General features: G+C 35.8%; 1 protein-coding gene across 3 annotated transcripts in view; it reads left to right on the forward strand.

Annotated features, from left to right (window-relative positions):
* Positions 1-12192, forward strand: part of PTPRD (protein tyrosine phosphatase receptor type D) — a 2145247-nt gene that overhangs the window by 1467031 nt on the left and 666024 nt on the right. For all 3 annotated transcript variants that reach the window (XM_082611189.1, XM_082611192.1, XM_082611191.1), the window contains one exon: positions 11564-11602. The gene's annotated coding sequence lies outside the window, so the exon portion shown is untranslated. The remainder of the gene's footprint in view (positions 1-11563; positions 11603-12192) is intronic.

Consider the following 12192-nt stretch of genomic DNA (forward strand, 5'->3'; position numbering starts at 1 on the left):
TCTTTTCTCATCTCCTACAACCCACAGACCCTCACACAAAACAGGAGGTAAAAATGCCGTTGTCCTTAAAATAAAATTTGGCTGTGCGTCTACATATTGTAAGGAAATTTTTTATGGGAAAAAAAACTTTTTGTAAAGGAAAAATGATCACACGAGTTCAAGTAAAAACTAACCAGACATGGGAAAATAGGTATTTTTTTCTTAATAAGTATAAAGGGATAAATATTTTGGGGTAGGAACAACAATCCCTGTTCCCTTTAGTGAAATTTCCCATTTTCACCCTCCTTCTGGCCTTGCTCAAATGCCAGCTTCTCCAGGAAGCCTTCTCCCATCCTTTCTGTCTGACTTTTTTTTTTTCCTTTCCCTTAACTCCTAATATGTTTTTATCTGAGTACTTCTTTTATCAGGCATCTCCTTCCTATCTGTACTCTGGCTGCTTGTACACATTTTGTCTTCTTTTCTCAGTTTGTCAGCTCTTTCAGGAAGGAATGCACACTTTGACTGATTTATATATTAATTAAGCAAATGTGAGTTGACAGTCTGCTCGGTGCCAAGAACTATCTAGGCATTTAGAATACAAATATTGATAAGGTGTGTAATAACCTGTTCTTTTCCTCAAGGATCTTACATTCAAGTATGGAAGAGAGACATGTAAACATGCATATACATTGCAGTTGAGGGTATGCAGGATGCATATCGAATTCATTTTATAACCTTTTAAATATTTTGGTGCCTTGTTGAATGAATGAATGAAAGAATGTGGGTTCCACCCTTAAATAGCAGTAAAGGCCCTAGGGAGAAACAAAGCATAAAAACTGGTGGAGAAATGAAAGACCAGTGATGACATGTAGGTCCGTGGGAGCACTGTGGCTCTCACAGTCCAGATAATTTCAGCTCTGCTAGCCTTAGCCCTGAATCTTTCTTTATCAGTTCTGTTTCCTCTAAGAATGGAGTATTTTAAACATTAAGGGCAATCCTAAGGAGATAGAGAGGTGGAAGATGAATAACTTTGGAGTCAGAAGAATACTGTGTACAAAAGGATAAAATAGGCTGTCTGTGATAAGTGCTGACTGAGGATGCAGATATTAAATGCTACAGGAAACAGTAAATCTGACACTATTCAGCAGAAACTTTATGGGATAGGTGTGATTACCAGAGAATGAGAGGAGGGCAAACATATGTGGAGAAAAGCCCAAGCATGGGCCAGGTGATCCAAAGGCAGAAAGACAGATCATGGAACATCTGCTGTCTCTTAGATCCCATGGTTGAGGATTGTATTCCTACTGGCTAATATTTTGATGCTAAATAGTAAAATGCCATCTACAGTCTTTTATACATTTCTTAAAACATTTTCTCCTGTTGGCCGTCTCCTCCTCCTTGATATTTTTATGGTTCCTTAGGCTCCATGATCCCACATTGTCTTTGTTCTCTTCCTATTTCCATAACTGATCAGGTTATCTTCATAGCACATCCTCTTCCAACCTCCAAATGTCAGTATTTTCTATGGTTCAGTTCTTGGCTCTGCATTTGAACTGTCAGAAAAGTCACCACCTGAAATCACACTGTACTCTTGAATTCAGTATTGAATTCTACCAAGATGGTCGTCTAATCGCTATCATTAATTTGATCATTCCCTCCCTGAATTCCACTTCTATTTTACAGAAGGTTTAAGTACACTTACTCATTGATGTACATCATTATATCAGACTTAGCCATCTACCTGTTCCTTACATTCATTCCATGGAGAGATTAATCATCATCACGACTCCACCACTACAAAACATTCCAAGGCTTAAAACCTCTCCCTGCAAAGCATGTCCCCCATCGAATTCCTCACTCCCACCAATGGCATCATCATTTTCCCTGTCTCCTCAGTTTGCAATGGCAGACATGTTCGATTCCTCTCTCTTTCTGTCTTCATATCTAGTCACTAGAGTTAGGTATTGCAAAAGTCTCCTTGTATAATGTCTCTGGCAGTGGGAACAATCTTAAAAAATATATTGTCAAGCAGAAGTAATCAGACACAGAAAAATATATAATGCCACGCCATCTCTCCTCCACTGCCACCTGCTTCATTCAGCTCTTGACACTTTATGTGTAGGCCTTTAAATAGGTGGTAATTATTCATATTTCTAGTCTCTAGCCTCTCCTAACCAGTCATCACTTTTTTAGCCTGATTACTTTTCTTTAAAATACTTATTTAATAAACCCAGCCTCTTTACAATTACTCAGTGACTTGATGCTGTCCAATAGAAGTATAATGCCAGCCACAAATGTGACTTTACACAAATGTCATTTAAATTTTCTAGTAGCTACATTAGAAATGCAAAAAGAAACAAGTGAAATTAATTTTAATACCACTGTTATGTTTAACCCAATATATCCTCAATATTATCATTTCAATATATAATAATTAATAATTAATATTAAAGAGATATTTCCCTTTTTTTTCATACCGAGCCTTTGAAGCCATACATCTAAATTCAGACTAGCCACAGTTGAAGTGCTCAAAAGCCACGTGTAGCTAGTGGCTACCATACTGAGCAATGCAGCTTTACATTATTCCTTGTGCGTCCCATTTCCGTTGTTTGCTCATGCTCTTACCCTTGTATTCCTCCTTTTCCCAACATAATTAGATCTTGATCATATCTCAAGGCTCTCCCAGCTTAAGTTCTAACTCTCCTGGGGGGATTTCCCTAACCACCACAAGACTTTGACCTCATCTCACGACAGGTATTAGCTATACTGTGTAGCTGGCATGTGCTATGTGTTACTTTTTTTAATGTGCTACTTTTTATAATTAATGCATGAGAACTGCACCCTAGCCAGATTGTCAGTATCTTGAGGGCTGATACTTCCCTCAGCCCCTCATGTCCCAGAGTGCTTTTCACAGAGAAGACACAGTAAATATTTGTTGATGGAGTGTTGATAGTACAGATTCCTAAAATGTAAGTGTATAAATAGACTTTATTAATTAACAGTCTTTTATTTACCAATTAGCTGTGATAACACACTATACTATTACTAATTTATTATAAGGTTAACGTTACAGGTTTTAGTTAAGATTTATTTTCGAAAATGTAATACTTATTCTTGTTTTGGAAAAATAAATATTAGAATTAGAAGAATAATATACACTAAATGGAAAGTCAAGTGAAGCTAGTATAATTTCAGCTCTATGATTTATTTATTTGTATATGGAGTGATGAGAATATTGATGTCTGAAAAATAGTAAGCATAATAATATTATGGGATACGTAATTTAGTGAGCTGCAACAAATATCGTCTGATTATCTTACCAGTTTGGAGGAATTCTCAGAAACACATTTAGAAGATTTAATAAAAGAATGTGGTGGGAAAAGTGATTTTGTTGTTGTTGTTGTTTTTGGTTTTTGGTTTTTTTTGCGGTACACGGGCCTCTCACTGTTGTGGCCTCTCCCGTTGCGGAGCACAGGCTCCAGACGTGCAGGCCCAGTGGCCATGACTCACGGGCCAAGCCACTCCGTGGCATATGGGATCCTCCCAGACCAGGGCACGAACCCGTGTCCCCTGCATGGGCAGGCGGACTCCCAACCACTGTGCCACCAGGGAAGCCCAAGAAAAAGTGATTTGATAAGGGATCTCCAACACCAATTTGTGATAGGGAGGTTTTGTACAATCACTCCATGGGCATGTTTAAAGTCTTTGGCAAATGCTTTATCAGGGATTGGTAGATGTGATGGTGGGTTATAGGTTTACATACACAAGGAGCGCTTGATGAGATTTCACACAAAGAATAGAATGGCTGATTAAAGTAATGAGCCTGGTGTAGAGGGTAGAGAGGTTGAATGTGGCTAATATTTCCTTGAGATGGGGATGTGTTAATGTTACTATCATTTTATATAAGACAAACTGTCAGTAGACAAAATGGTGGTTGAAGGGCATGACTCATTAACATATTATAAAATATATGGTAAGCTTGACAAAAACAGATCTTACGTAAAATTGTTAAATAAGTGAAATCTGTACTTTGAGACACTCAATTTCCACTATCACTAAATGCTCTGGTCTCCCTTCAGGCCTATTCATTCCCTGTTTACAGCCCACGTCACCTCCATGATATGTGATAGGACTTTCAGATGAATTCTAATTTTATTTTGAAGCTTGATGATTTCAAGATACAAATGTATAGTACAATGATTGGCATTAAGGAAACTAATTTGGGTAAAAGCCCCACATCAGTTCTTAAAATTATACTATAATCTTCCTGCTAATAAGAAAATATCATATGATATCACTTATATGCAGAATCTAAAAAAATGATACAAATGAACTTATTTACGAAACAGAAATAGAGTCACAGAGGTAGGAAAAATACTTACGGTTACTAGGGGGGAAAGGGGGAAGGATAAATTGGGAGATTGAGATTGACATATACACACGACTATATATAAAATAGGTAACTAATAAGGACCTGCTGTATAGCAGAGGGAACTCTTCTCAATACTCTGTAATGACCTATAATGGGAAAAGAATCTAAAAAGTGTGGATATATGTATAACTGATTCACTTTGCTGTACACATGAAACCAACACAATATTGCAAATCAACTCTACTCTAATAATTTTTTTAAAAAATTAATATTAAAAAATCATTTAACCATTAAAAAAAAGACTGATGCTGAAGTCCAAAACTTATACTATTTACAAGAGTAACTTAAAAAATGCTGCTTAAACTCAATCAGTATATATTTTTTAAACTCTTGGATGACTGCAAACAAAATTAGAGCATCTGTATAGTCTACATATGGATGTGTTTTCCATGTAACAGCTATTGTCAAATGGATAAAACCTAACTTGCGAATGCATAAGTTAAGTGTGTGCGTTTATATTTGTTTGTTTATTTATTTATTCTTCTTATAATTAAGGCTATTGTTAATTTAAATGTGGACAAAGAGTGCCAGGGTAGGGGGAAGCAAATTCTATACTGGTTGACAGTTACATTTGGTGAATCCAGCTGAGAAAGTGGAGGGCGTGGGTAGAAAATTGGCTGGACAAGATGCACGATGTATGCCAGAGGCTGTGTAGGAAAGCTGAGGTACAACCTGAAATAGTGTTGGGAAGAACACCAAACATAGCAGGTGCCAAAGCAAAAGATACAGAGTGGACTTTAAAGGGAAAAAGCCATAATTGGAAAAAAGAAATAGACGTTCAAGCAGGTGAGACTTAAACAGGCAAAAGGAGTAGTTCAGGACACAATGCTTTGAAAGGGGAGATTCCTTCCTAGATTGTCAATTGTAGCTTTTGCTTTTTGTGTGTGTGTTGGCTGGTAGGGCTAAAATATGTGTGCAGGAAAGCGTGTCTTAAAATAAAGGGGTTTGGGACATGGGGTAGGTAGAGAATGAAAAAGCTATAAAAATGTCAATTATAGATCATTAAAATAATTTGAATTTCAGAAATTTAATTCCTAAATAAATCTGTTGAGTCTTGTAAATGCTTCTTCAGCACTAAAATCAATCCAAACATTGGCAAATGCCTTAAGAAAAGAAATAGAAACAAACAAACAGAAATCAAGGGCAGTTATCAACTTTAGGCTTAAGAGGTGAAAAAAAACATCACCACTCTAGGCAATAACAAAACGTAAAGAAAATAAAACTGAACAGAGTCTGAACAAGAAACCAGACTCAATGACTGGCTTGCTATGTAACATTTAGGTGATAAAAGACAGTTTTCTATACCGTTGAGTTCGTAGTCAGCTTGATCTTGATTGTCTTCATCATTGTCATCATCATGGTAGCCCCCGGTTATCTGACTGTGGTCAGCTTCTTACCATGATTAAAAAGCCTTGCATAGGGCTTCCCTGGTGGCACAGTGGTTGAGAGTCCGCCTGCCGATGCAGGGGACACGGGTTCTTGCCCCGGTCCGGGAAGATCCCACATGCTGCGGAGCGGCTGGGCCCGTGAGCCATGGCCGCTGAGCCTGCGCATCCAGAGCCTGTGCTCCACGACGGGAGAGGCCACAACAGTGAGAGACCTGCGTACCACAAAAAAAAAAAAAAAAAATAGCCTTACATAATCTGTGACCTGGCCTACACCTCCTCTCCCACTCCTCCTGTATCAGGCTCTTCCTAGTTCACCATGCTCCAGCCACACTGAGCACATTTGTGTTCTTCAAACACTGAAGTTTTTTCCTGTATCAGTCTTTGCACATATATGCCCTTTCTAGAGGTCTTCACCCTTTTTAGCACGGCTCTCCTTTCAGTTATTCAGGTCTCAGCTCAGATTATTACCTTTCAACAAGATTTTCCTGATTGCCCTATTCAGCATTATCCAACACTTCCCATACAATCTTGCTTGAAAGTATCCATTCTTCTATTTGTCTGTCTGTCCATCTATCTACCTTTGTTGTGTTTATTACCTGTGTTACCCATTAGCATATTATCTCTATCAGAGCAGAAACCTTGACTGTTTTACTTCAAACTGTAGTTCCTACTATCTATATAGAAACAAAGTTATTTAGAGTGGCATGAGATAGTGAACAGATTATAATGCACGATAGTAATGTAAGATATTTTATTTCAGTTCTCATTATTGGTATGGCACACTTATTTGCTAACCACTAGGGAACATCAACTAGTTTACAATCTCTGAAGCTACATGAGTTCCTAATTTTCTAGTTTTTACCCCTGAATAAGTATACCTAAGCCAAAGTCTAAAGGAGTATGCATAGGAATACATATCCTTTTGTGATTACATTTGTGATTAGCTGCTGATCTCAAAGACATCACTGTCTATGTAATGACATGAACACTGAGACAAAGCATTAAGGCCCTTCCTGAGCACGGAAAAACCTTACACAAAGATGGTACTGCAGGTTGGTTCTTCTCTTAACCTTAGCTACACCAGTAAGTCCTCCCTCTTAGGGTAATATGTCAAGAAAACTTTAGTTAGACCAGTTTATTCTTTTTGGGCAATAAGGAAAAAACATGTTCACATAGTTTCAAAAGAAACAGAAAGTAAAATATAGACATAATAGTGAATAAAAATATGTTGATATAAAGAATCCAAAATTTTTTTTCAAGGGACAGTACAGCAATAGACTAAGTTTAACATTGATTCAAATTTGAATGAAAATAGAGTAATAAAAAATGAAGCATTAACTTGAAATTACTTAAATTCACTCATCTACTTATAATCACTTTTGCATCTCAGTAAACTAAGAAAGCTGTTTAATTTTCTCCTGGGTTTTAGGATGAATCTTTGCATGTGTTAATCTTGGAAATGTTGAGGTTATCATCAGTCTTCTTAATGAAAAAAAATTTTTTTTTGTGGTACGCGGGCCTCTCACTGTTGTGGCCTCTCCCGTTGTGGAGCACAGGCTCCGGATGCGCAGGCTCAGCGGCCATGGCCCACGGGCCGAGCCACTCCATGGCATGTGGGATCTTCCCAGACCGGGACATGAACCTGTGTCCCCTGCATCAGCAGGCAGACTCTCAACCACTGCACTACCAGGGAAGCCCTTAATCAAAATTTTTATGATTATAGTGAATATCCTCAATATGTAAGAAGTTATTACAAGTGATTATACTAAAGAGATAGATAACTATGCAAATTACATAAGCATTTCAGAAACTAACAAATACAAATTTAAAAAAACACAAAAAACTTCTCAACCCAACTGGTAACCAAAAAAAAATACAATAAAATGATAAAAGATGTAATTTGATTTATCAAATTGACAAAAATGTAAACGTTTTAAAATGGCAGTATCTACTATTAGCTATAGTATGAGGAAGGAGACGCCTTCATGGCTTGCTGGGAGGAGTGTTGAATGTTATGGAGTGCAATTTGGCAGTAGGTATTATAATTTTTGTAACTTGGTATGCAGTCTTGACTGAGTCCAGCAATTCATCCTAAGGAAATAATCATGATTCATGCAAATATATAGCCTTAAGGATGTTTATCAAGGGCTGCTTATATAAGAAAAAAAGAACTGACAACAGCCTTTTTGATGGGTCTAACAAATTATATTTCATCCATAAAATTCAAATTCAAAATAGTTATGTATGCAGTACCTAAAAATGTGGTAGAAAAACAACTATATCATTTAAAAATATTCATAGAATAGTAAGTAAAAAATAGAAACAACATACCATTACTGAACTTATAAAATATATATTGGTGCATAGAAAAGAGACTGTGTGGCTATATACCAAAAAGTCAATAGCAGTTAAGTATTGGTAATAGGATGATGAATGATTTTGTTTTTTTTTTTTGCTTCAGTGTATTTTTGTAATTTCAACAGTGAATATTATATTATTTTTTAAAAAGGAAAATATTATTTTTATAAAATGAAAAATAAAAACTACACAATTATAGTTAATGATTTACTCTCAATCAGAGATGAGATAATGAAAAAAAAGAGCGATATCACAAGGAGTAAAGAAGAAATATAAATTAGAAAATTATGAAAGCAACTAAGTACAAAAAAAGGAATAGAAGAGATTCAGAATAGTATTTCAGTCCAAGAAATGCACTGTGAACAGGTACTAGACCTTTTATTTTTATTGTGAATGCCAAAAACTAACAGTCAACAAAGTGTACAAAGTTTAAAAAATGTGTGTTTCTGTCATTTATTTTCTTTCATCAACATCTGAAGATTGATGTTATTTCCTTCTAGGCTTTATTAATGACTTGGAAAATTGTAAATGAAATTAAATACAGTACATAAATTCACTGAATATTTCTTTTGAGTAATTTCAGTTGCCACCATTAGATATGATGTCTCATTATTACTGCTGTAGTGCAGTCTATGGTACTTTGCACTGTAAAAATAATTTTTGTGTACCTTATCCCATTTATTCTCATCAAAACCCTTGGAAGCTGTATCATTTCCACTTTACAGAGGAAGAACCGCAAATCTAGCAAGGTTACATGACTTCCCAACATCCCAGCTATGCTCAAAGCAAGTGGAAACCAACAAAACCAAGCGTGCCATAGATCATGATTCTCAAATGAGTAATAGTTTGGAGAACATTCATACGAGACATGAAATCCCTATGTTTTATTTTCCTTCTATAATAATAAACTTAATTCCAAAATTGTTTGTTCTGCTTGTATGAGTGATCTTCATGAGTTTGTAAGAGCTGCTGATTGCAGAACATCACAGAACAGTTTCCAGCTACTTTTATCAAATCATATCATAGTTTTTTCCACATTTCCTACACATCTTGCAATAATGATGTTCTGCAAATTATTTTGACATCTTGTTGAGAATTTTAGCAAAACTTTATTCTTCACCTCTAATTTGATTTTAAAAGTATGTATGTAGTAAAAGATATATCAATATTATTTAAGACATGAACTTTAGATGAGGTAATTATAAATACCTTTTAAACAAGTAATTAGACATCCAAGAGTCTTTGAGGATAATTTCAAGATCAAACTGGAGACAAATTTGGTTAATTTCCTAAAATATTATATTTTTTGTTTCCTATCTATATTGTGAACTTTTCTATATAAGAATTAAAAAGTAGCCTCTAAGAAACATAAGAAATAATTTAAATTAGCTTCTAGCTCATAGAACTCCTTTTCACCCTCATTGTGGTTATTTGGAAGGAGGAGAGATGTAAACATCCAGGTAGATAAACCATGTAGCATACTGACTCTGAGTTTCTTTCTCTATTCACATTCAGTGACATTGCTTCCATTTCATGGCATCTACCCATACTTATCTATATGCTGGAAATTCTCAAAATTATTTGTGTAGCTCAGACTTTTCCTCTGAGTTCTAGAAACCTTTCCCTGACTTAAGATTTCCGTTTGGTTGTCTCATGGGGTTTCACAAATAATATGGCCCAAACGGAACTCTTACATTTTCCTCAAATATTAATATATTTTCAACCTTCACTATCTCAGGAAATGGCAGCACCATATATCCAGTTGCTTGAGCCAGAAAATGCCCATCATCCTTGGTTCCTTACGTTGCCCTACCTTCACATCCAGTGCCTCAGGAAGTCTTTTCCTTGTTCCTACTAATTCTATCATGTAGGTCCAGCATCAGTCCAGCAGCCTTTAACTCCACTACCAATATGGTAGTCCAAGCCTCCTTACAGAATTTTATCTCCCCTTCCAACTACCCTCTATCCAACCTGGTAGTCACACAGCAGCCAAATAATCTTTTAAACAAAAATTGCAATAATAGCAACCTCCATTAATTTTTCAATTGGCTAAACAGGCAGTTAATGCCCTAGATTAAATATCTATTTCACACACTTCCACTTGTTTATTTTAGAGTTTTATGAAGTTATAGCTATAATACACAGTACATGTTAAAGCATAGAGTTTGATGAGTTTTGTCATCTTTAAAGCCATCATCACAAGATAACAAACATATCTGTCAACTTCAAAAGTTTAATTTATAGCCTTTTTAATGCCTCCGTCCTCTTTTCCCCACCCATGTCTACAAATAACCACTGATCAGCTTTATGTCACTCAAGATCATTTGGCATTTTCTAGAAATTTATAGAGATGGATTAATACTTCCACTTGCCTAAGCTACTCACAGAATCCAGATTGATTTCTCTGGTTCCATTCTTACAAAAAAAAAAAAAAAAACTAGGGTGAGGAAGTTTAATGAAAATCATTGGGAAAATGCCAGTATGGGTTGTCCAGTTTTCAAAACGGTTTATGAAACTTCTGAAACACTATAACACTTTCATGTGCTTTTATCTTTTTCAACCCTAATAAAAATTATATTAATAATGAACTTTCATTTTTCATTAAATTTTTAATAAGCCTTTTCTTGGCCCAATTTTAAAATCTAGATTTGTCTCTCTCTCTTTTTTTTTTTTTTTTTTGCTGTACGTGGGCCTCTCACTGTGTGGCCTCTCCCATTGCGAAGCACAGGCTCTAGACGTGCAGGCTGAGCGTCCATGGCTCACGAGCCCAGCCGCTCCACGGCATGTGGGATCTTCCCAGACCAGGAATGAACCCGTGTCCCCTGCATCGGCAGGCGGACTCTCAACCACTGCGCCACCAGGGAAGCCCTGTCTCTCTCTTTTTTAACATTATCATCATGATTTGGGAGATTCTATCTTTCTAGAGACCCTGTGATGTTAGTTACAGAAATTGAGGATGCGTTGTGTGTGTTTACCAAAGAACTAAATCTTAACGATGCAAAGAATTCCTTACAATGCAAAGAATATTCCATTTTGTAAGAATTGTTAGTAGACTTTTCCACAGAATTTTTAATTTAATAATATTTGATGATTGTATTGTTATTTATTTCAGATTATATACAATTTTGATTATATTGTATGTTTAATTAATATTCTAAACTGTAATTTCTCTTCCTAGAATAATCATAGCTTTTTTGCTTATTGTTGCTTTGAAAGGTGAATTTTAAATTGCTCTTTAAAACGAGAATGAAGGGAAATGCCAAAATACAACTAATTTCACTTCTTTTTGGAATTTGACATTTTCCACTATCTAGGTAATATAAAAACACACCACCTAAATGAGGAGTATTTTAATAGCATAATTTTCACAACATTTTAATTGTTGTCACATTTCTTCCTTGTTTAGGGAGACGGCTGGTGAACACCCGTGGGATCTAAAGAACAAGTAAGATTTAAAACATGCTAGTTTTTTTTTTTTTCGGTGTGGTTTTCAAATTTTCTTTGTTTTATTACTTAATAGTATTTCTTTACTACTATAAGCTGTAGCTTCTTAGAAAAGTGTTAGCTATTTTATTATGGAGCATGAGGAATAAAAGTGAACTTTCTACACTTTCAGATTATTTGGAGGCTTTAAAAAGCTACATGAATTTTCTGTGTATGGTAAGCAAACAGAAAGACATTACAGATGGAGTGAAGTTCCAAGCACAAAGTAATGGGCATGTTTTTATTTTGAGTGAGTTCGAATCCTTAGAGTGAATTTTTATAAGGTAATTTTTTACAACATATATATGCTATTACTGTCTTATTCTTACCTCTTGCCTAAGAGTAGAATAGGTTACAGAGTGGTTCATTTGATTCGCCAAACCTACCTCATGGAGAACCATGAGAGATTTGGACAATGTGAGGTACATCCGTCAAATTGGAATGAGATGTGTTGGGATGGTGAGGGGAGGGCCATCAGTTAATGGAGTAGAAAAGAGAACAGGTGAAATAATGGTCAAAAGGAAAGCAAATGAGTAAGGGGAAAATTGAAAA

This window comes from Mesoplodon mirus (genome assembly GCF_964341445.2).
Source record: "Mesoplodon mirus genome assembly, chromosome: 1".
Classification (NCBI taxonomy): Eukaryota; Metazoa; Chordata; class Mammalia; order Artiodactyla; family Ziphiidae; genus Mesoplodon; species Mesoplodon mirus.